This window comes from Schistocerca americana, chromosome 3, assembly GCF_021461395.2.
Source record: "Schistocerca americana isolate TAMUIC-IGC-003095 chromosome 3, iqSchAmer2.1, whole genome shotgun sequence".
Classification (NCBI taxonomy): domain Eukaryota; kingdom Metazoa; phylum Arthropoda; class Insecta; order Orthoptera; family Acrididae; genus Schistocerca; species Schistocerca americana.
This window is the reverse complement of record NC_060121.1, coordinates 371402031-371427679: the sequence shown is the minus strand read 5'-3', so window position 1 is coordinate 371427679 and position 25649 is coordinate 371402031. Positions and strand designations below refer to the sequence as shown.

The 25649-nt window shown below is 42.0% G+C and overlaps 1 protein-coding gene and 1 long non-coding RNA gene across 2 annotated transcripts in view; one reads left to right on the top strand and one right to left on the bottom strand.

Moving 5' to 3' along the window:
• The window catches only part of LOC124605266 (fatty acid synthase), a 94025-nt gene extending 80005 nt beyond the window's left edge, over nt 1-14020 (bottom strand). The window contains exon 1 of the mRNA XM_047136829.1: nt 13901-14020. The gene's annotated coding sequence lies outside the window, so the exon portion shown is untranslated. The remainder of the gene's footprint in view (nt 1-13900) is intronic.
• A 238-nt stretch (nt 14021-14258) lies between these two features.
• LOC124606814 overlaps nt 14259-25649 on the top strand; it is a 57411-nt gene continuing 46020 nt past the window's right edge. The window contains exon 1 of the long non-coding RNA XR_006978733.1: nt 14259-14585. This is a non-coding gene — a long non-coding RNA (uncharacterized LOC124606814). The remainder of the gene's footprint in view (nt 14586-25649) is intronic.

Genomic DNA, 25649 nt, shown 5'->3' with positions numbered 1-25649 from the left:
AAAATGTTTCAAATGGCTCTGAGCACTATGGGACTTAACTTCTAAGGTCGCCAGTCCCCTAGAACTTAGAACTACTTAAACCTAACTAACTTAAGGACATCACACACATCCATGCCCCAGGCAGGATTCGAACCTGCGACCGTAGCGGTCGCGCGGTTCCAGACTGTAGCGCCTAGAACCGCTCGGCCACCCCGGCTTGAAATGTGGTGCTACAGAAGAATGCTGCAGACTAGATGGGTAGATCACGTAACTGTAGAGGGGGTATCGAATAGAACTAGGGAGAAAAGTAATTTGTGTCACAACCTGACTTTAAGAAGGGGTCGATTGATAGGAGACTTTCTCGGATATCAAGGGATCGGCGATTTATTAGAGGGAAGTGAGGGATGTAAAAATTTTAGAGGGAGACCAAAAGACGAAATCAGCAAGCAGATTAAGAAGGATGTAGGTTGCAATAATTATTCGGAGATGAAGAGGCTTGCACAGGATGGAGTAGCATACAGGGTTGCATCAAACCAGTCTTTGGAGTGAAGATGACAACAATAACAAACTCTAGCCGTAATTTTCTGACGCGTAGTGTGTCTGAATATTTTAATTAATATGTCTGTCTCCGTATCTCGGTGGTCATGTGTAGCTGCTGCATGGAGGAACGTGGTTCAATTCCCGGTCTTACCGGGGATTTTTCTTTAGTGGGAGAAGTGGAAGGAAGCGTACTCAGCCTCGTGATTCCGATTGAGAAGTAGGGGCTCCAGGGTCAGGATAGTGGACAGTGGTCGGGAGAGTGGTGTGATGATCCCATGGCCCTTCACACCGCATCCGAATAACGGCTGCAGAGGATGACACGGCGGTCAGTCGGTCCCGATCGGCCCGTCTGCGCCACAAAGCGGAATTTTACTTATTTTTTTTCTTTTTTTTTGGTTTACTGAATATACAGGTTTATAACGCTCTTACATCTTCCACACGGCAATGCTTACAACGATATGCAAAATTCGAAATGTAAAGTACATTTGTTTTCTTGTTTCGAAATCACAAGACCCATCAATAGCGATAGAAATGGAAAGAGAACCTATGTATAGCTTACCTCAGCAGTATACGCACATACTCCTGATCTTTTTATTAGTGTGACAACGCATCTTGCGTACATCGCCATATGGTGATCCACGGCTATAGGCCATTTTTTATGGTATATTAATTGTAAATATGCTTTTTTAAGTAGAAGACATACTATTTTTTAATTCCGTGTTTGTACTTTGGTTTTGTGTTTTCCGTAGAAGTTTCTGAAGACCTGGTACTAACTAACACGTATGTGATTTCGTCCGGCAGAAAGTAAAATAAATTACGATCACTTCCAATTGTAAAAAAAATTTTGGCATTACAGTTCTTGTTCGAGCATCTCCAGTCTTATTCATCAATAGTTGTTATGCAGTGAAACAACACGCAAGAGTCCTCGGCTCTTCTACCTGCCGGGAAAGTTGTGGAGTTGAGACTGAAGGATTAGAAGACCCTCCCTCGCCCTTTTCTGAGACCTTATTTCACTGGGCGCGGTTTACTGGAGAGCAGAGTTGTAGAGTAATGTGCTCTATTGGATGGGCAAATTTTGAAAAGTATCGATACATTTGTATGTATATTTATAAAAAGGTTTCGATGCTGTCGAGACAAAAAGATCGTTATTACGAAATATTGATGTTTTTATCCCACCCTTACGCGTGAGAAGTCTCGGGAGTGATGTGTGTTCTGCGTATTAAATATTGTATTCACAGTAAACACGTCGCACAACAAGACTCTATTTTTCATTAAATAACTGTGCAGTAATGGATGTGACTTTTGTTCAGAGTCTACGTTACTTTTACAGTGCATCAATCTTTTCTTGATCCAGGCTCTCAAGGGGTGAGGAGAACGTACAATCTGCGTCATAGATGGGAACAGGTAATGGCAATGTCCACCATTCTCATACCTTGCTGTCACCAACGTGTTCGTTTTGAAATTTGTACTATTTTTTGCAGTAGTAGAAATGACGCACGGAAGTAAACCTTTCATGAATATACAGTACAGATACATTCATGTTCAAATCTGGTACGCATTTGTAGTGTTGAATATGAAATTAAGCCCATTATAAGGCCTTTACTGTTAGGTTTTAAAGATCGGTAGTAATTGAATGGGCAAGAAATCTGCCGATGTGGGCTATAGAGGTCGTGAGTCAAGGAAAGACCGAGAGAAAAAATATCACTTTCGGTACTCAACATTTTATATCGATAAATCGATGTGTAAAATATTCCGGCATCCTTGACAAGTATCGATACTGCAAAGGAAACTTTCGATATTTTTATATGTCGATATTTCCTGCCCATCGCTGTGTATTCGGGAAGTTGCGCTCGCTAGACAGCCCTAATTATGCAACGAAGGGCAGTGGCTGAGAGAGAGACGCCCGCTCGAGGCGAGCGGCGCCTCGCACAACCGAGCAGCGGGGGCGCGAGGTCGGGAAAACTGCGGGCCCGACCAGCTCTGGCAGCGCCGCCGCGGCGTGGCTTGGCGATGGCACGCGGACCGCGGCCCACGTCAGCCAGCGTCGCATGACGTTTGCCCTCCTTACAGCGCTGGCCTGCTCAGCGCTCGCATTCCGGCACTACAGCCACCTACCTCGTCGCCTCAGTAGACATACAGCTCAAAACTACTGGCACAACTCCCGGACAACGTGTCAAGTTCGCTTACTAGCAGCAGCGAAATTACGCGTTAGTTGCGTGTTCCATAGATCATATGAACGATTCTTTTAAAGAAATGGTGTGGAACGAGTTATTTTACAGGATATGTACAGATTATCAGTGTTAGCATTATCACATTTTTAATTCTATTCATGCAACTACACTTTTTTTTTACTAGCTGCCAGTTTTTCAATAGAAATTCGTCTATATAGTAGAAGGAGCTGTCCAGGAGAAATGATATATTAGATAATTTGCTTTGCTACCCGTAAGACATCTTTACGTTACTGCCGGCCGGAGTGGCCGACCGGTTCTAGGCGCTACAGTCTGGAACCGCGCGACCGCTACGGTCGCAGGTTCGAATCCTGCCTCGGGTATGGATGTGTGTGATGTCCTTAGGTTAGTTAGGTTTAAGTAGTTCTAAGTTCTAGGGGACTGATGACCTCAGAAGTTAAGTCCCATAGTGCTCAGAGCCATTTGAACCATTTTACGTTACTGAGCAAGCGATCAAAAATTTTTGTTGCTTCATATTGAAATCTCGTCTGAGTCACTGACAGCTTTAACAATGTGTAATAAGAAGGTCGTTTATCCCCTCTAGTGTTGTAGGTATGTACACCACTGTTCTTCTCAAACTCTGATGGATTATTAATGACGAATTTCAAAATTTCATTCTCGAATATGTGTATGCATTGCGACGGCGCAGTGAAGTGATACCTATATGACGTCTGTGGGTGAATTCCACTCATTATTCTTACTGCTCGCCTTTGTGCAATCAATACTTTCAAAATGGCTCTCAGCACTATGCGACTTAACTTCTGAGGTCATCAGTCGCCTAGAACTTAGAACTACTTAAACCTAAAGCTCGGCTTCAGACTGTAGCGCCTAGAACCGCACGGCCACTCCGGCCGGCTCAATACTTTCATTCCAGGCGATGAGTTACCCCAGAAAATTACTCCATAAGTTATTACTGAGTGGAAATATGCAATACATCAGTTTGTTAATACCTTTGTTTCCAAGATTAGGAATCATACGAAGACCAAAAGTAGCTGAACTTAACTGTTTGAGAAGCTCAGTAATATGCTTCTTCCAGAAAATTTGGTGCACTCTAGCCTACTTACTGACTCGTGCTCATGTGCTTCATCAGTTTTTGGTGTAAGTATTTGCTATACAGAACTGAATGTAGTGTATTTGTCCAAAATTTAGAGTCCATTTTCAGAGGACCACTTAATATTTCTTTGAAAATATCATTTACCGGTTCTTCTGTGCTTTCTCTGTAATGCTATTTATTGTAACACTAGGCGAAGGTCATTCACATCTTTAAGGAATACCTGTGGACTCGTAAATCACATACAATAAATGCAGCCCCATCTTTTCTCCCAGGTGACACTATAAGCCTACTGGGTCTTGTTGTGCGTGAGCAATGGTGCTGTGCACTTACTGCTGTTACATATTTTCAATGTTATTCTCTGCTTGTTTAAACCTGTATTAAGACGTTAAGTATCATTTTCTTACGTTTTCAAGTCAGCATGGCGTATACTCTTCTGGTTAAATAGCATGTATGCCGAATAACGTTGTCACAATAGACATTTTTCCACTGTGCAGATGGTCCTTGATCGAAACCAGTAGTGAACAATTGTAAGACAGCACAGTCTGCATCATGCATTTCTCCAAGTATATAGAGACTGTTGCCTGCCTAAAAAAATTAATTCTTCCAATCCATATGTGGTATACAGCAAATCAGTGCTTAACAGTACTGGTCAAAAACAGCCTTGGTTGCAATTTTATTATTTTATTTTTCAACTACGCGTTTCGCCTTATTTAGGCATCTTCAAGTTTGATCTTAATTTGATATTTCTTAGAACGATCCTTTCGACAGTGCAGCCAATGGGCATCGTCAATACATCAGGCCAACATCGCCTTCGTTAAACTCTGTGTTTTTACTTAGTTTAACGAAGGCGATGTTGGCCTGATGTATTGACGATGCCCATTGGCTGCACTGTCGAAAGGATCGTTCTAAGAAATATCAAATTAAGATCAAACCTGAAGATGCCTAAATAAGGCGAAACGTGTAGTTGAAAAATAAAATAATAAAATTGCAACCAAGGCTGTTTTTGACCAATACTAAAAAAATTAAAGTAAAAAACTGATTCGAAGAGATTACAAAAATATAAATACAAAAGGCAAAGGAATAGAATAATGTTGTACGTAAGTGCCAAGCGATGTTTTTCTGGAGTAAGTTAGGAGACTCACTTATACTATTATTTCAGAACTTTTGAAGGTGCCGCGACAGACGCGAAACTGGCACGGAAAGCGTAGTGGTGGTGCGAGGGCGCACTAGCTGCTGTCGGATAACACGTTCCTGACGAATTCACCGGCTGTCGTCAGTGCTACGGGAGAATGGAGGAAGTATCCGCGTGTCACTTAGCGTACGGCGTCATACACATCGTCACGGCACTTTGAGAATCACGGCCCCTAATCTCCTCCGCATTAGGTACACCGCTGTCACCGTCACCGGCAGCAGAAGTGTATCCTGAAACATCTGCAAGCGACATATTGACCGCATTTCAGAAATCTAATGTATTCGTAGTGTACAGTTGCTGGGCAGCCCTAATATAGTAAGTGACTGACGAACAATACCTGAGTCGCCCGCTGCAACGAAAGTGCCCATTCTATAGAAACACAATAGTACATATTTGAGGCATTCACATCAACGCAGAATGCTCACACGGGATTTTATCGAACAACTTGAGATATTCTTATTACTTCTTTTGCGGTTTATAGTATACGACCACATACATCTTAAATTAGTCTCAGAAATTTAGAGAACATAAATTAATAAACACTAACAATAGCATGATCTTTTTTTCTTGATAACGAAAAAAAAAAATGACTTATTTGGGTGGAACCGGGTTGAGATTCTACTTCAGCCGTTCTGACTTAGGACATCTGTGATTTTCGCAGAGCTACTTCAGGGGTGCAACCAGTGCGGTTTTTTCGATAGTGTTATGGTCACTTCATTCCTTCGTACCTCCTTATCCACATAAGTTTAAGCACTGCGATTCAGAGCTGGATTTTAGGTCACTAAAAATTGAAAAACAACCTAAAGTATTTGTCTCAGCTCTAATTATTGCTTCAAATGGCTCTGAGTACTATGGGACTTAACTTCTGAGGTCATCAGTCCCCTGTAACTTACAACTACTTAAACCGAACTAACCTAAGGATACCACCCACATCCATCCCCGAAGTAGGATTCGAACCTAGAACCACTCGGCCACACCGGCCGGCGTTAATAGTACGTTTTACAGCTCAGCGCTTTTCAGAGGTCCGGCGACCAAGCTTCGGGTGGGTTCTATGATATTCAGTGACACCTAACACTTTATATTCCTGGGAAAACACCGCGAACGTGAAAAACGACGAACCACACCGCTGTGCAGGTTTTCATACAAATGTAGCAGTCACCTGGTTCACAAGTCCGATGCAGAAACGACATGACAACGTGTTCTACGGACTTAGTTACCAAAGCACGTGCTTGGATAGCTAAGTCGGTAGAGCACTTGCCTGCGAAAGGCAAAGGTCCCGAGTTCGAGTCTCGTGCCGCACACAGTTTCAATCCGCCAAGATGTTCCATATACGCGCACACTCCCTGCAGAGAGAAAATTTCATTCTGGTGTCCCTGAATTGTTAACTGCTCTATGTTAGTGCCTCAAAAACTTAGTGCAGGAATTTTTTCGCGTCAATTGCAACGAATCAAAGTGACCTGCAAAAGAAGAGGGCTGTCTAGAAACAGACATCGTGATGAATGATGCCACCGCACCGCTCTTCACGTGCCAAGCGGAAGCAGCGTGATTAGCGCGTTAACTGGCGGAACACGCGTCGTGGCTTACGTCACGGTGGCGTTAGTTTTCTTCCAGGTAGACCCGGGCGTATTTCGTCGCCAAATGAATCACACCCGAGATTAGATAAGATGCAACTTCACGGCCGCGTCTACGACATCACTTGGACTGCCAACGGATAAAACGAAGGAAACGGGGATGCTACAGTTTTTACGTAACTTTTACTATTCATTATTTACATTTTATGTGAAAACCAACAAACCCATTTTAAGCTTCAAATAGTTGTTGAATGTGTGTCCGAAAGTGCCAACTCATGCGAAAACTGTTACCGTGCCGGCCGTGGTGGACAAGCGGTTAAAGGCGCTACAGTCTGGAACCGTGCGGCCGCTACGGTCGCAGGTTCGAATCCTGCCTCGGGCATGGATGTGTGTGATGTCCTTAGGTTAGTTAGGTTTAAGTAGTTCTAAGTGCTAGGGGACTGATGACCTTAGAAGTTAAGTCCCATAGTGCTCAGAGCCATTTGAACTGTTACCGTGGCAAGGTGTCTTCAACTTAACCTTACACACCTGTCCAAGTGAAAAAGTAAGAAGGTTTTACCAACTTACTGTCTTCTTAAGGCGTTGAGCCGTAGAGATGTAGCTTTATTTGAATACAGTTTCTTTTAAAAAGATCTGCAAACATTTGTTGAAACATTATACTGCCTGTGGAATAGGGTATGTGCAACTACAATAATTTGTATGGCAAAGTAAATCACAAACAGCAAGACAAAGGCTTAATGCTAGGATTTAAGCTTATCTTGTAAGTATTTAGTGATTAATAAATGAGTTTCGCGACACATCTCGTGGCCTACATGTAATTATCTTGCTCTGAGGTTTCAGATAATGTTAATTACTACTTATTCTATATTCATTTTACAATTGTCACTACAGCAGTAGAAATACCATTTGATAAAGGAATATTGTGAAGTTTAAAGTAGTTAATAAACAATTAACTATGTCTAGTCAGGTCTTTTATTTTTTTCGATGTTTTACGCGTTCCAGAATTAAAAATGCATTTTCAGAGACCGTCTTTTGGTCCTCACAAGTAAATTTCCTCTGTTTTTCATGCTTCTTAATTTTTGATATTTGTCGTGAACATAATTGAATGACGCCTATTGAACATAAGTATTTTCAGAAAACTTTCAGTTTACGAAAAATACTGGTGATAATGCACTGTTACATAGGACAGCGCTGACTAATGTCAGGTGAAAAGCGGAACGGTTTAGAAATAGAACTGTTGGCCCAGAGAACGCAGTTTAACCTTGACATATAAAAGAAATAAAGACATAAAGGGAGGGCAGTTTGTTATTAATTACTTAACCTTTAATAACATCCATGCTGTGTCCAAAGAGAGAAATTCCTACATATTAATAAACACATGTCTTATAGCTCTCCTCTTACCCACGTCTTAGACGGGAACCGTCATCTGAAAGTCAGTAAAATAAAGGACGAGTTTAAAGCATCCAGTCATCAGTGGAGTATTCATTGATATGTCACCTTTTTGCGCAGGCTGAAACTGTCTTTCGAATCAGAGAGACGGTAAGACGTAGTCGGTCGAAGGTAGCGCTTCGGATTCGTGCGTTATGCTCAGGCACACTCACAGTGCTGTCAAATGTTATCAAATGATGTGTTTGGAATATCACAAATGACGTCAAGGAAATACGAAGAAGGAAGGACGGAAGGAAGATTAAGGTTTACCATCTCGTCGTTATAGATGCAGATTGGACAAGGATGGGAGAGGAAATCGGCAGCGCCCGTTTTGAAGTAAGCGATCTACCATCCGGATGAGCGTTCAACCCTCGGTCATCTCGAATGCGAGCCCATTGTCTACCGGAGGAACTGTATGTATCCTTCGACACGTTCCAAATATGTGATTACGAACCACACATGGAAGACGAATGAGATGACTATGTATGAAGTGGTTATGCTAGGCAATACACAAGAGGAGTTAAAAAGCGTACTGCATTAAAAGAGCCATTCTTAGGACTCTGTGAATTACGCAGACCATCTCGTCCCAGCAGCTTTATTGTCCAAAAATGTCGGCTGCTGGGGCAGTTTGTCAGGTGAAAATTTACGAGATGAAATGTGGTCAGGGCTAAATACCTCCGCAGGAGTCAATGAATGATCCTGAAACTAACATGACGGGAAAACTGGCAAGCTTTTCCGTTAACAAAACGAAAGCGTCTACTGATTTTGTACATCCTCCTCTTCATCAAAGGGCTTTGAACTGTTTTCACAGGATGGTAATGTACAGGTCAAAAGTCATTGAACGCGTAGAAGTTCTACAATCAGAAATAATAACACGAAACGGAAAGATATCCAGCTGCTGATAGAGCCGAAGTGCCGAAATATGTGTGGGTGGAGGTTTAGAAAAGATTCCTTTTTACAAAGACCAGTAGATCTCACACCTAAAATCGTTACTTTCTCTTAATGGTATCAGTCTGTAATAGATGGCAAAGGACTTGTAATATCAGTTCAACAGAATGGATGGTGTCTTGGAAATACGTTCACAAGATGAACATAAAAGTAGAACTATGGTAACAAGACTAACGGGTTATTTATAAAAAGCAGATGTTTTCTACTTATAGCTTAAGCAGGTATAAGCGGAAAATGACGTCCTTTACATAATTTATGCAAACTGTACGGCCATGTTACAGGAATAGTAAATAAGTTTAGTCGAATTAAGTCATTCGACGATGATGGAATTAAATGAAGAAGTGGTGCACTACATATAGGAAGAAGAGTTTGCTATTTTGGCAGTAAACCAATGACGACGGCGGAAGTAAACAGCATATAACATGTAGAATATGAATAGCAAGAAAAGCTCTCCTGAAAAAGATCGATATTATGACATTACAGCATAAATTTAAGTTTTAAGAATTCTCCTTTTGAAAGTATTTGTTTAATAGGTAGTCTTATAATAAAAGCGAAAAGTGGACGATAAAGATAAGAAGTGAAAAAATAAACTTTTGAAACTTGGTATTACATAGTAATTGTGAAGATTGCATGGGTAGTTAATGAAGTACTGGTTCGAATGGGAAAGAAAAAAAAAATGGCAAGACTTGATTAAAAATGGAATAGGTTGAGGAAACGTTCTTACCATCAAGTAATAATTTTGGTAATGGAGGGAAGTGTAGGAGTTTAAAAATTATGAAGATAGATAGATAGATAGAGAGAGAGAGAGAGAGAGAGAGAGAGAGAGAGAGAGAGAGAAAGACTATAATAAGCAGGTTTAAACAGTTATGCGATAGTTCCGAAAATATGAAGAGACTTGCACCGGTAAACTAGCGTGGAGAGGTGCATCAAACCAGGCTTCGGACTGAAGATTACAACAGTGATATCTCAATTTCTATAATAGGACACACAATTGTTACAAGCATCGGCCATTTTGATAACTACATACAAACGCCCGATCCTTTAAAGAATCGAATTCATATGCAGAAACGTCTTCAAAGTCTGATTATTTTCGCGCATCTCAATGTTTCTGACGTATATGTCATACACGGCTATATATTGTAGTTGCCTTTTACGTTGTCAGTAGTGTTTACTTGCAGTCAGAACAGAACACGCAAGGTCATAATAACAATGAATGTATTTATTCCTTTAGCTTAAAAATATTTTGTAATTTGCTTTGGTGGTACGGTATTCAAAAACTATTGTTGCTTAGGCATTCAGGAAATGCTCGTTTATTTGTATAGATAACTAGAAGGATGCCAAAACACAATGAATACTCCGTTGACGTGAGACAAGCTGTTTTGCAGGCTTTGAAGAATGGAAAGTCTCAATCTAGCGTTGCTAAGGACTACGGCATATTACAAGCACTAATAAGTGTGTCGAATCGACGGCAAAAAGGAAGGAATATTAGCCAATAAGCCAAGGCCAGGTCGTCCTTGAAAACCAACAAAGGACAGAATGATTTGTAAGCAGCACCATGGACTGAACTTACACGTCTCTACTCTAAAACATCGCCTAGTAGCAGATAATTTGGATACGTCCATCATGTAAATCACCCATAAATTCAAAAATAGGAAGACCAAAATACAGTTGAAAAAAAACATCAAACTGGCAGTGCTACAGATTGGTCAAAAATTTTATCGAGTGATGAGAGGAAATTTAACGTATTTTCTTGTGATGGTGTGGAGTGTGTAAGTCGATCAAAAAAACCAAAGGGACAACAAGAAGTACTAGGTACCGACCATTGAGGGCAGCGTCATATAATGAGGATGTTTTTCTAGACACGGGGTTGGTCTCTAATCCATACAGAAGGCAAAACGAGTCGTTTCCTGTACAGTGACTTTTTAGAAAAGAATATGGTTCCACATAAGAGAAAGAATATGCAACATAATTGGATATTTCAACAGGACGGTGATTCAAAGCACACTTCTGACCATTTACAAAAAAAAAAAAAAAAAAAAAAAAAAAATCCTTTTCAGATGAAAAAGAGTAGACTTTATGAGTGGCCAGGCCAGATCCTGGATCTATAATTGGACTGAACTCCAATGGGATGCACTGGATCGATGTGTTCGTCGTAGAAGCAACTCAAACAAGATCAGCTTGCTGTTGCGTTATTGAAAGAATGGCAAGATCTCCCACTTGACCTGTTACGAAAGCTTGTGGAATCAACTGCAAATATAGTTATGTGCAATGTAATAGCCCATGGGTATGCAAAGAAATACTCGTTTGTTCTTCAGATTCCAGAACAGTTTTGAATTATTTTTACATACTTAGAAACTTAGACTTACAAAATGCTTGCCAGCCACGAGAATTGTTATTTGTTTTGGTCTACAATAACTTTGTTTAAAGTAAATGTAGTTTACTCATCGATTATAATTACATACTTTTCAATTATACACTGGTAGGTTTTCCTGTTACACACTTATCTCTATGTAAAGGCTATTAATGCTTTCTGCAAAATACTTTTGAGTGCTACTGTATGTAGATATCGTCTGCAAAGTGTGTTGCGAATAGATTAAGTTGTGATGAAGTGATATAGTAAAATGTCATGAACTTTTTTCATTTCATCATCTTGTGTTTGTATGTAAGGGGGGGGGGGGGCAGAGAGGGGTCAGTGAGAAAAAGTTTCTTAAAAGTTTGAAATTATGTGTAAAGTTTGTGAGAAGCTGCTAAGTGCACTTATTCACAAATACTGGATGAATGAAGTCCTGGTATTTGCGCGCCGCCAATTATGTTGTCTCGAGAAAAACATAGTTTCTAACTGTAATACGTGTAAGATTGCGTTAAACTTTTAACATAACATTATACCTCTTAATGGCAACATTTTAAGTTTTTAAATTCGATCAATAATTACGTGAAATATTGAAAATAAAAATTTTGTTCGTCCCCTATCCGCCCCCCCCCCCCCGCCCCCTCGAAGCCGTTATGTAGGCAACCTGCTACCGAACCATAACTCTGTTATAAATCTACATAACAGATGTTGATAGGCGTTGAAAAGCAAAATATTTATCAACAGCCAGAGCTTAATTAACTGTTGCAGAAGTCTGTCTGCAGCAATTTTCCGCGAAGCCAGTGCGCCCCTGGTCGTCGGCGTTGATTTGTAGGTCTGACCGGCAGTTTCCATCCTGCTCCGGAAGGTTCGCAACACAGCGGCGGAAGCAGCGCCGGGCCTACCGCTGTTGGCGAAATCGAGCCGGCAACGCGGCACAATTCCCCCCCAGCTCCCACTCACCTGCTGCTTCTGCGGCCTGCATGGCACCACTGAGGGCGCAGTGACTCACACTCACTCTATCGGAACCTGCCAGGACGACACCGGGGCAGCCGTTGACAGCGGGACGCCGCACACACTGTGGGTCGGTCCTCTTACAAACTGGCCGCTTTTTCTCCAACAGAGGGAGTACGGGCTTAAGTGAACGATCAGTTAATGACAATGTGTGTTGCTTGGGACAATGGTCCGATGTAACTAGGCCAACTCGCGCCATTTATCTGCCGCACGCGCGTTGGCGTTCTGCTGATTCGATAATTCGTGGAGACGAGATGCCGAGAATCCGCCGCATGCTGAGACTTTAGGCGATGGTAAATTCGACACGTCTTCGGAGAACGACGCGAGAAGCAAGGCAGATGGCCCTGGTTTTCCTGCTGTTTTTGCAGTGACTCAAAAGCGTTACTCCTCAAGGATTCAGGAGACTTAGGGCACATTATTCGCGACATGTGAGACTGGTTAATTTAGTAAAAGGACATCCAAGGCAGTCAGTTGAGTCTCAGTGTTTCTGGCTGCACATCACTCAGCCCAGCAATTTCACTACCGCATGTATAAACTGGATATCGCGATCACCATTCGCAGATTTCACGTAAATTGTTATACAATCTAAGCTCACTGACCCTAGAGAAGAGGCATGAACAGTTACGCTGAGATGAACCCGCTACACTACTTGAAAATCGCTAATGTTGGCAGGATATTATTTCTGTAATTTAGTATTGTTCTGTAAGTTTTATTGTATAACAAGGAGATCTGAGAATAAGATGCACTTTTTATTACAGACGAAAAGCCGAAACATTGCTTGGATGCTCCGTGCTGATGAGGACGCTTTGTTGTGTAATTCAGACTAAATAGCATGTGCTCTTGTTTACCAAGGAACTTTAAATACCTTTTACACTGAAGCTGGTTGGGAGCAATTGCAGACCTTATCACATAGGCTTCGATTCATTGATAGGTTGCTGAGAAACTGCAAGTTTATAGTGAAATCCCTTAGGTTACACGTGTATAGCCTGCACCGAAATCCTCCTCAAGTGTATAGAAAACGTCTCGTTTGGATTAACTGCACAGTTCGAGAATACAAAAGAGCAACACGAATGGTGACAGGTCTGTCTGACTCGCGGGAAAGTACTGAAGAACACCAGTTTCTGAAGTGGCAGGCAGTTTACAAAAGACGTTAATCATATCGCAAAAATTCACTACGGTGTTCTCGAATGGGGTATACGAATACTATTTATTCCCTTCATATTACTCTGGCGGAAACGGCGAAGGAAATATTGGAATAATAAGACTGCAAAGAGAGTCATAAGCATCTTCTCACCCTACATGCATGAAAAGAATAAGTAGAAACTGTAATATACTCGTATATGGTATAGTGAAAAAATCTCCGATACGCGTATTGCGGTAATATTCACGAGTATATAAGTAGGCAAAAAATAAACAGTAAACCTAATCAAAACATGCAAGGGCTCTGTATGAGCATAACTTTTCTTAATGCCTTCTAACCGGTACTGTAAAAGCTTGGAAGCATGATCAATAAAAGGACACCGCAATTTTCATCGTCAGGTAACTGGCCGATAGCACACGCTGAGAATTAAGCCCTGCCGGCTTTCGCTGTCGACTCACCTTAGTTAATCGCGAACGCTGTTTGTCTTGGTTAATTCGAGGAAGCTCCTTCCTTGTGTAGTTAAGCGATGGCAGGTCTTCCCCTGTGTAGCCACCGCACCAGACACAGTCACTGTTAGGACTGCCGAGGGCGGCGGGCCGGTCGTTTTATGTGCGCGGAGATGGTCCGATGTCAGACTACCGGCCGCTAGCCAATCAGAAGGCGGCGCGACCACGCGCAGTTGGCTTGCGCATGCGGACCGCGCCCGCTCTCGCCACGCGGAACACGGCGGGCGCGTCAGGCGTCGGCTGCGTGGCGCCTCCGCTACCCTTAGATTATTTCTGCAGCTTATCTGGGCCTGGAGCACGCTACGGAAAGAAATTCCCGCGATGTGCACAGGCCGTGCCGGTTGCGTCAACCGCGGGTGACCAAGGCGTGCCGCATCTGCGGCGTGTTACCGTGCTTCGAGCAACCAGAGGTGTTCTATGACGCGGCTTGAGTGTGATCGGCGATTGTTCTCTTTGCGCGCCAGCGATCACTTTACGTTACACCTAGAAGCAATACTCCTCAGCTGCCTGAAACAGACTGCTTGTTTTTGTACTCGGACAAGAGGGCCCTGCGGCAGCAGTGGATGATCGTGGCAAAACAATGCAAATGTACTAATAAGCATATATTTGTGAGTGGGAGGCAGAAGGCTGACCGAGAGTAAGCATGCACGTTCGTTTATTTCTGTGTGTGTGTGTTTTAAGGGTATTTTGTGGAAGAGAATGCCACAGCAACACGAAACAAAGTTTATTCTCGTCGGCATGTATAGTTCTCATGTTACGCACCTGCAGCGCTTCACGCGACCAGAGGTGTTTACGTCTCGGCTCGGATGTTACCGGCAGTTGTTCTCGTTGCCCGCCAGCGAGCTCCTTACCCGCGAATTACGAACAATGCTGCTAGACTACCCAGTATGCATATTCTTGAACATTTGTGTGTTTTAAGGATTTGTCGCACACGAAAGAAATGTTAGCATCCGTCTGTATTGTTACTGTTTATTACACTTAATTTGTAATCTAATCTTGGTGGTAGACCCTTGTATTCACTTGTACAAGGAGGCAATGCTTCCGTCTTCGGTCTACTGCGACGTTATACCGCACGTACTTTATTGTCCTGTTAGTAGAATTTTCAGTGTGTCAGAGTTACAATTAAAGCTCGTAGGGAATTACTTTTTGTAATTTGCCGCAGCACTACATTTACGTTTAGGGGGGAAGCTGCAATGCATTTGTCTTCGAATATAAAACTGACTACGATGAAAGTGAAATACAGAACTAAGAAAATGACTAACTCTGACTACAAAAGAAATCTTAAAAAGTATGTATTACATTATAAAGGATTCAAACTTAGGTTTGTGTTTTGCTTCCTCTGCAAAAGCAGGCACAGCAGTTCACCAAATGACCTTGAAACAACTGAACTGAGCGCTTTCGCACTGTTTTGCCATATCGGCGTCTGTGACAGTTACTGTTAGAAAATTACGCAGTTACAACACTATTAGTACAGTTTACACCAACGTTCGGTGTCCATATCATAAGCCAGTCTCTCGTGATCCTCTGTTATACACCTTTCTTTTGACAGGGAAGTCATTACGCTTGCGATTGGTGCGTGCGGTAGGCTTTCCGTCGCAGTGTTTGTTCACGTCTCAAGAGAAACAATTTGCTCTGTGAGGCGTGTGTAGACTTTAATGGTGCTGAAATAATAAAGAATAAGTAAATAACAGTGTGTGTAACAGTCCTGATAGCGACGTCACTGAAACCAGTAAACAAACGAAGTATAGAAACACTGTATTTTATAGATAATACGTGAAGATAGTATGCTTAAACCAAAATATTTCACAGAAGAAATACATCTGCCTGATTGCTGCTACTAGTTACTAATATAGCAGTGTAAATGGCCACAGTGGTCTGAATTTGGAGATATAACTAGCTATCAAGGCATTGTTTTTATGTGGATAGGTGATCCAACCACTACAAAGGTTTTGTGATACGTGCTACGTAATTGTTTCTCTCATATGCCACCATTCGCTGTTTTTCTTTCCACTGTGGAAATTTATATAGTACGAACTAAATTGTAATTTTTGATGGGTCTCCCGGTGTACTTTCATACATATCCACATCATATACCTGTCTCGATCACCGAGCGAGGTGGCGCAGTGGTTAGCACACTGGACTCGCATTCGGGAGGACGACGGTTCAATCCCATCTCCGGCCATCCTGATTTAGGTTTTCCGTGATTTCCCTAAATCGCTTCGGGCAAATGCCGGGATGGATCCTTTGAAAGGGCACGGCCGATTTCATTCCCCATCCTTCCCTCACCCGAGCTTGCGCTCCGTCTCTAATGACCTCGTTGTCGACGGGACGTTAAACACTAATATCCTCCCCCTCCTCCTCCTGTCTCGATCTCTCTGTTTATCTTTGTACGTAGTTTCTGTACTAGAACAATTAATATAAAGTGCAAGTGTGTAAACAGCTTTAACGATTTTTGTAACTTCTGCGGAAAACTGAGTTTATTACGAGAAAAGGAAGACAACGTGGAGGTGCAACTGTACAGCGACTCTCAGAAGCCTCTGCAAATACTTTTGAAATTCATGAACACATCGAAATCTGTAGCAATGTGCAAGGCCTCAGGAAATCAGTGCATTTAAAATTCAATCCGAGCGGTCATAGTGCACTAGAGTATGCTTTCTAATTAGGCCACAAAACTATTGCAGCATAATGCAGTATTTTCACTCGCTTTAAATGAAAATAAAAAGGAGACTTTTGAAAATATGATAATCTGTCAGTTCAGGTTTTACTGCATTTCCGAGAAGCACTCCGTCGATCAAAAACCCGTGGCCATTCGTGCTATCAATATCCCTTTTTAATCCTATCTCATATGGGTCACCCACAACTGAGCAATATTCTCGGATGGAACGCACGTGTGTTTTGTACTTGTGTCCTTTGTGGACTGACTGCATTACCCGGTATCTTATCAATCAACCGAAGCCTGCTATCTGTTTTATCTCCGACTGATCTTATGTGATCATTCCATTTCATATCCTCATTAATGGTTACGCAAAAGCGTTTTATTCTGAAGATGATTTGCTCGAAGGATCTTTCCAAAACTGCAGCTGCACCTCGAGGAAGTTCGCTATAGGGTAATGGATGACTGACAATTAAAGGAGGGTGAAATAACTGACACTGACCAAAAGCAAATGCGAGAATGATTTTTTCGTCAATATTTGGACCGGTTGGAATAGAATCCAACAGATTTTCTCTGAAGCGCCAAAGAAACTAGTATAAGCATGCGTATTCAAATACAGAGATATGTAAACAGGCAGAAAGCGGCGCTGCGGTCGGCAAGTGCCTTTCGACCGTCCCAGCCGACTGAAAGGACGTCATGAAGCCAGGTTCACACTCGCACACTCGCCAGCTTGGAGAAATAACTCTCCATCGAACAACAGGGGCCCATCTGTCCCTGTCATGCAGCAGCAGTTGTTACTGCTGCTACGATGCCAGGTTATCAAGATTTAAGTGAGTTTGAACGTGGTGTTATAGTCGGCTCACGAGCGATGGGCCACAGCGTCTTCGAGGTAGCGATGAAGTGGGGGTTTTCTCGCACTATCATTTCACGAGTGTACCGTGAATATCAGGAATATGGTAAAACATCAAATATCCGACATGGCTGTGGCCGGAAAAAGATTCTGCAAGAACTGGACCAATGACGACTGAACAGAATCGTTTCAACGTGGCAGAAGTGCAATCCTTCCCGCTTTTGCTGCAGATTTCAGTGATGGATCATTAACGAGTTTCAGCGCGCGAACCATTCAATGAAACATCATCGATATGGGCTTTCGGAGCCGAAGGCTCACTCGCGTGCTCTGATGACTGCATGAAACAAAGCTTTACGCCTCATCTGGGGCCTTCAACACTGACAATGGACTTTTGATGACTGGAAACATGTTGCCTGGTCGGACGAGTCTCGTTTCAAATTGTATCGAGCGGATGGACCTATGAGGGTATGGAGACAACTTCATGAATACATGAACCCTGCATGTCAGCAGGGGACTGTTCAAGCTGGTGGAGGTTCTGAAATGGCGTGAGGCGTGTGCAGTTAGAGTGATATGGTACCCCTGATAAATCTAGATACAACTCTGGTAGGTGATACGTACTTAAGCATCCTGTCTGATCATCTGCATCCAATCATGTTCATTGTGGATTCCGACGAACTTGGGCAATTCCAGCAGAACAATGCGACATCCCACACGTCCAGAGTTGCAACAGAGTGGCTCCAAGAACACCCTTCTGGGTTTAAACACTTCCGCTGGCCACCAAACTCGCCAGAAACTAACATCATTGAGCAGATCTGGGATGCCTTGCAACGTGCTGTTCAGAAGAGATCTCCATTCCCTCGTACTCTTACAGATTTCTGGACAGCCCTGCAGCATTTATGGTGTCAGTTCCCTCCAGCACTACTTCAAACATTGGTCGAGTCCATGCCACGTCGTGTTGCGGCACTTCAGCGTGCTCGCGGGGACCCTACACGATATTAGACAGGTGTACCAGTTTCTTTGGCTCTTCAGTGTAGTACGCCGTTGGTTACTAACAAGGGCACAGCATCTACTCGTCATCACCGATATCGTCCAGATTTATAGTATATGCAGGGTTTGTGCAGAAACAGAAGGGACTGAAGTGGCAGCTGCAGATGGCGAAGCGTTCATTTAAATAGCATTTTTGGCGCTGGTCGGGGGTGTCAGTCATTTTCGTTTGTATAGTTTACAGGCAGATGTTGGCGATGCGTAAAGAGTACAGAACGGTAATCCGAGAGCCGCGGAGTGGAGTCCCTCTGCGGAAACCTATTTTTATTTTCAATTTCTATGTTACTTACACGGGAAATAAACCGGAAATAGGAGTAATGTTCAGCACATTATATTCATTAATATTTTCATAAAAAGCACGAAAGAAAAGGCAAAGGAGAATTTGAGATTGGAAATAAATTTCCAGGAAGGGATTATAAGGCGTACGCGCACGAGAACGTAGTATATCAAATTATATACTTTTATTATTTTTCAGTTCATGATTCTCACTTCATGGGGTGATATTGATGGTAAAAACAGAGTAAGCGGTAATTTTAGCTGGGTCTTGCGCAAGTTATAACTGCCGCATTTTTACAGTTACATGGATGTTTCAAAGTGCCACGGAAAAGCAGAATTGATTTGCATACATAAAAGGTTCTTTCTGATCGCACGGCTTGGCAGCAAACCGAGCGTAGCAAATAATTGCACCAAATATTGGCGAGGATAGCTCGTGGTGTAGAGTGGAATATATTTTGATGCAGCCTTCTTGGGACGTAACTTCTTTTTACTCTTGCTGAGATAAAGCAATTTTTAAGCTTCTTGATCAAATTTTTTTAGCTGACGATAAAAACAGAATTCACCAGGTTGCCTAGAGGAGCGGTTCCCGACCTTTCTGAGATCATTACCCCTGAGTACAATCAGATACTAGGATATTAGCTGGTGCCCCCCCCCTCCCCCCCCCCCCCCCCCCCCGCTCCCCCGTACTCCCATCATCATCAACGTTAGCACCTAACTGAACTGTAGAACGAAAAATAGTTTTTAACGACTAAAGATAAGTGATATTTAGATTTTGTAGGTGTTTATTAAAGTATTAATTAAAGAGTCAGCGAGACAATTGGTACTACTTACTTCTAACAACCTTTTCTTACGGAATGGTGATGCAGTTCTCAGTGCATCGCGAGCGCCGCCTACAACTCGTCTCAGAAAGGAAAGCTAACTATCCACAATGAGGGTAGGAACTTGTTATGAAACATGCTTCCTCTGCACTACTCCTCTCCCTAACGATACTTCCTTGATCCACACCCTGCAGCACCATTTAAAATCAATCGAGTTAAAGTGTGTGCACTAAATCACTTGACTGCTGGACTCTTTACTTTTCAAATGGCAGAAATCGGAAAACTTCAGGCCGACAGTGCTTTGTGTCTGGCCAGTGCCGCTAATAACAATAATATGTCGGTCCTACAATAGTGTAGTAACCATTACATTGTTGCTATTGTGATCTCGTGTTGTGCTGTCGATGAGTTAATTTATTGTCGCGAAGTGAATAAAGAAACAAGTTTGTGGTCTGTTGTGGGAGGTACCTACAATTTCGAGAGGGTATTTGTCTCAGTTTTACTGTCATAGATGCATAGTACAAAGTATGTGTACACTGAGTGGACTATATGAGGAAGACGTTCATGCATTCGTTTTACAAACTGTGACACCACATGTCATACGTTTACGCTCGTATTTGAAAAAAAACAAACATAAAACATTATTATTATACACTCGAGATATGAATTAAATAACACCCTCAGTCACAATTTTTCGTGTTTTATTCAGTACCCGATGCATTTCGGACCCTGTGAGTCCATCTTCAGGTGTAATTCGTTTAATACATGATTTATTTGTTCTCTTGAATATGCATTGCATATCATTCAAGAGAACAAATAAATAATGTATTAAACGAATTACACATGAAGATGAACCCACAGGGTCCGAAATGCATCGGGTACTGAATAAAACACGGAAAATTGTGACTGAAGGCGTTTTTTAATTCGTATCTCAAGTGTATTGAGTACAGTCGCGTTTGAAGCTGCTAAATGTGTATAAAATTTAAAAAAATATTATATGTAATCAGTATTACAGTGTTACGAAGTGGTGATAATAGTAATGACATTCTAAAAATGTTATAGTTTCGTGACCAAAACGCCACTGAACCCTTTTGTTTTACCCCGCAGAAAATTTAACTTTACCCATCGAGGAGTAATTATCCTGAGGTTGGGAACCACTACGCTAGAGGACGCATATGGTGGGAGGGAATCATTTTAATACTAAGCGATGGCAATCTTTCTTCGTTTTGAAAAATCTCTTGGTGTAGTTGTGGATATGTTTGTCAGTTAACAGAAGAAATTCGTTCTCCTGCACGTAGAGCTTCATCACATCAGCCAAAAAAGTTCTGGTGCCAGCGACTTTTTTTCCTGTTGCTGTGCTCTTCAGTCCGAAGACTGGATTGATGCAGCTCTCCGCCCTAGTCTCCCCGCGCATGTTTTTTCATCTCCGCATAACTACTGCAACTTATATCCGTTTGATTCTGCTTCCTATATTCATGCCCAGGTCTCTCTCTAAATTTTTTACCCCCGCACTTCCCTGCATTACCGAACTGCGTATTCCTTGATGCATGGGGATGTGTTATGTCAATCTACCCCTTTTTTTATCAATTTGTATCATAGCTTCGTTTTTTCCCGATTCCGTTCAGTATCTCCTCATTAGTTATCTGATCTGCTCATCTAATCTTGAGCACCCTTCTGTAGTATCACATTTTAACAACTTTTGTTCTTGTCTGAACTGATTGTCGTTCACGTTCCACTTCCGTACAATCAAGGCTACACTCCGGACAAAACCCACAGAAAGACTTTCCAACGCTTAAATTTATAATGAATGTTGACAGATTCGTCTTTTTCGGGAATACCTTTCTTGCTACGGCCAATCTCCATTTTATGCCCTCTACTTCAGCTATCGTCAGTAATTTTGCAGTCCAAATAGCAAAACTCATCTGCTACTTGTAATGTGTCGTTTCCTAATTAGATTCACTCAGCATTACCTCATTTAATTCGACTACATTCCAATCCTTGTTTACTTTTGTTGATATTCATCTTGTAATCTCTTTTCAAGACACTATTCATTTCGTTCAACTCCACTTCCAAGACGTTTTCCATCTCTGATAGAATTACAGTTTCATCGACAAACCACTAAGTTTTTATTTTTTTCTCCCTAAGTATTGATTCCTTTTCCAAAATTCTCCTCAGTTTCCTTTACTACTTGCTCAATATGCACATTGAATAACATCGAGGATAGGCTATAACCTTGTCTACCTCCTTCTCAATTACGGCTATGCTTTCATGTCCTTCGACTCTTATGACAACAATCTGGTCTCTGTACAACTTACAAATGATCTTTCACTCCATGTATTTTATGCTGGTTACCTTTAAAATTTCGAAGAGTTTTCTCCAAATCTCCAAATGCCACAAAAGTAGGTTTTCTTCAAGCTCTCTTCTGAGATAAGGAGTGGAGTCAGTGTTGCCTCGTTTGTTCCTACGTTTCTCTCGGATCCAAACTGATCTTCCTCGATGTCGGCTTCTACGAGCTTTTTTCGTTTTTCTGTAAATAAATCCTCTCAGTATTGTGCAAGCATGAATCGAGAGAGAGAGAGAGAGAGAGAGAGAGAGAGAGAGAGAGCTGTTTTCTTGTGAGTGCATTTAATTGTTTTTTGTGTGTTTTTCTGATGTTCTGTTGATATTTTATTAGCTATCTGTTATGCTTTATCTGTCTTGTGCCATTGGAGTGTAGGATTCTTGAGGTAAGTAGCTGTCTGCAGTTGCAGACTGTATAGTTTCTTGTTTAGTTTAAGTTTTGTTTTAGGACACTGATGCCTCATTTCAATATTTAACCAAGATTTCTGTGCTCCTAACGTAGCATGATGTGCTGCTTGAGAATCACTACTCAGCTTTACATTAATGCATTTTGAAATCAAATCATATTGGTTACAATTTTTGTTGAATTCTTCTTGCCTGTGGTGTTGGATGAAGATCTTGTAGGAATGCGACATAAATGCTTGACAGGCAGTAATAATATTGTGAATACTCGCAGTTTTTCTTCATGAGTTGCTATTTTAGTTATGTGTGTCATGTAGGTAAGAGCAAATGTTATCCGCGAGAGTGGAAAATTGCCTCAAATAGGCTAAAATCGAAATTAATAAAAAATCTATATTAGGCAAGCAATGATATCAATTATAATCTTCTAGTGCAGAACATAATGACTTAAAAAAATCTCTGGCAGTTAAAGTTTGATTTTCTTACAAGTGGAACCAGGCCTAAAATCTAAACCAATTAAAAGCCATATTATGCAGACAACAATGTCAATAATATTTTTGTAGTGCAGAACATGATGCATTATCATCTCCTCCTCTAAAATGGTGATTTGTGTAGTGAATCATTCCTAAAAAGCTCATAAAAACGTCAATCACTAAAGTTATTTTTTGTACACACGATTCCTTGAACATTATTTGCAATAATAGATGCTGTCCCAACACCACAGATAATGCTATCTGCAATTTAAATTGTGGAATGGTAAATTGTATCATCCGCGAACTCTAAGGTGCCCCCATTGGAACTATGTCATTCACGACAATTAAGAACAACAGAGGCCGTATTACGGATCCCTGTGGCACACCGTGTTTTAACTTTACTTCACCTGAGTTTGCTCCTTGTACCAGGACTGTCTGTCGTCTGTTATTTTAGTTAGGATTCGATACTTTGTAGAACATCTCCCCCAGTACCACATGATTTTAGCTTGTTGTGAAGGGCCTTATGTGAGATACAGTCGAATGCATTTTTATAGTCACAGAGTACCAGTGCTATAGATTCCTTGTCTTCAGATGTAGTTGAAAAATGTGATTGCATAAGCTGGTGGTTCAAATGGCTCTGAGCACTATGGGACTTAACATCTGTGGTCATCAGTCCCCTAGAACTTTGAACTACTAAATCTAACTAATCTAAGGACATCACACACATCCATGCCCGAGGCAGGATTCGAACCTGCGACCGTAGCGGCCACGCGGTTCTAGACTGAAGCGCCTGGAACCGCACGGCCACACCGGCCGGCTCGCATAAGCTGATATGGCAGTAAATACTCATCAGCCACTGAGATAAATATGTGTGTTTAGTGCAACTCAGTTGGCTTAGAAGCATTCCGATTGGACTTTTTCCAGGAAATTAGGTAGAAAAATGGAGGGAAAACTGACATGGGGAAGGGAAGATAGAGGGATGTGGTTTAGTAGGGGGGCATGCTGACATCATGAGTTTACCCTTGGATGTAGGCAACGATCAAGGGCGAAACTGGATAAGAATTAATAAATACTTCTTTCCATGGCGTCAAATCGGCATTGTTCTCAACCCATGTCCCCAAATCAGCACATACTTCCTATTTCAGGGATAGGCTACAACTGTATCTCACTCTGTTCCCAACGATTGCTTCCCTTTAATGTGTTTCGACTGTTAGAACCACGGTCTGGTTTCTGTACAAGTTGTATACTGGTGTGTAAAACTTAAGGACGAAAGTAACTTTCACACAGTGTATCACTGACATGTAACATTTCTCCATATAACTTGGACCATACACAGATGGAATTGCTACAGTATAGTCAATAAAATTCTTCTGGGATGTTAACCGCATTGCCAATATATAAAATTATCCGACGTTTCGGCGACTGTTGCTAGTGGCCTTCCTCAGTGCTTTAGGCTGAGCTGACTATGGAATGAGACAGACTTTAGACACTGTACGAGGGTCACTCCAAAAGAAATGCACACTATTTTTTTTAAAATCCATCTTTTATTCTACATGTTTGAAAGTTTTTCAGTGTGTAGATACATCCTTTTGGAACAATATTTTCATTTCTCTACATAATTTCCATCCCTCTCAATGCCTTACGCCATCTTGGAACCAGCGCCTGTATACCCGCATGATAAAATTCTCGACCAACCTGTTGGAGCCACTGTTTGGCAGCGTGCACAATGGAGTCATCATCTTCAAACCTTGTTCCACGAAGAGAGTCTTTCAGTTTCCCAAAGAGATGATAGTCACATGGAGCCAGGTCAGGACTGTAAGGCGGGTGTTTCAGTGTTGTCCATCCGAGTTTTGTGATCGCTTCCATGGTTTCTTGACTGACATGTGGTCGTGCATTGTCGTGCAGCAGCAAAACATCCTGCTTTTGCCGATGTGGTTGAACATGACTCAGTCGAGCTTGAAATTTCTTCAGTGTCGGTCACAATGCATCAGAATCTATAGTGGTTCCACTTGGCATGATGTCCACAAGCAAGAGTCCTTCGGAATCGAAAAACACTGAAGCCATAACTTTTCCAGCAGAAGGTTTGGTTTTGAATTTTTTTTTTCTTGGGTGAATTTGCATGATGCCACTCCATTGATTGCCTCTTCGTGTCTGGTGAAAAATGATGGAGCCATGTTTCATCACCTGTCACAATTCTTCCAAGAAATTCGTCTCCACCATTCTCGTACTGTTCCAAAAGTTCGCTGCATACCGTTTTCTTGTTTCTTTGTGAGCCACTGTCAACATCCTGGGTACCCACGTGGCACAAACCTTTTTTAACGCCAACACTTTCAGTATTCTGCAAACAGTTCCTTCCCCTATCCCAACGTAGCGTGACAATTCGTTAACCGTGATGCGTCTGTCAGCAGTCACCAATTAGTTAACTCTCTGCACATTGTCTGGAGTGTGTGCAGTACGAGGCCTGCCGCTGCGAGGACAATCCTCAATACTGCCGTGCCCGCTTTCATCACGTAATCTGCTTGCCCACCGAGTAACTGTACTGGGATGACAGCAGCATCTCCGTACACATTTTTAACCTCTTGTGGATGTTTCCCACTGTCTCGTTTTCACAGCGCAGGAATTCTATGACAGCACGTTGCTTCTGACGAACGTCAAGTGTAGCAGCCATCTTGAAGACATGCAGTGACGGCGCCACTCATGGGAACAGGCTGAACTAAGTTTGAAAACAAGCGGGAAGGATGTATCTACACTCTGTAAAACTTTCACACACGCAGATGCCGGCCGCGGTGGCAGAGCGGTTCTAGGCGCTACAGTCTGGAGCCACGCGACTGCTACGGTCGCATGATCGAAT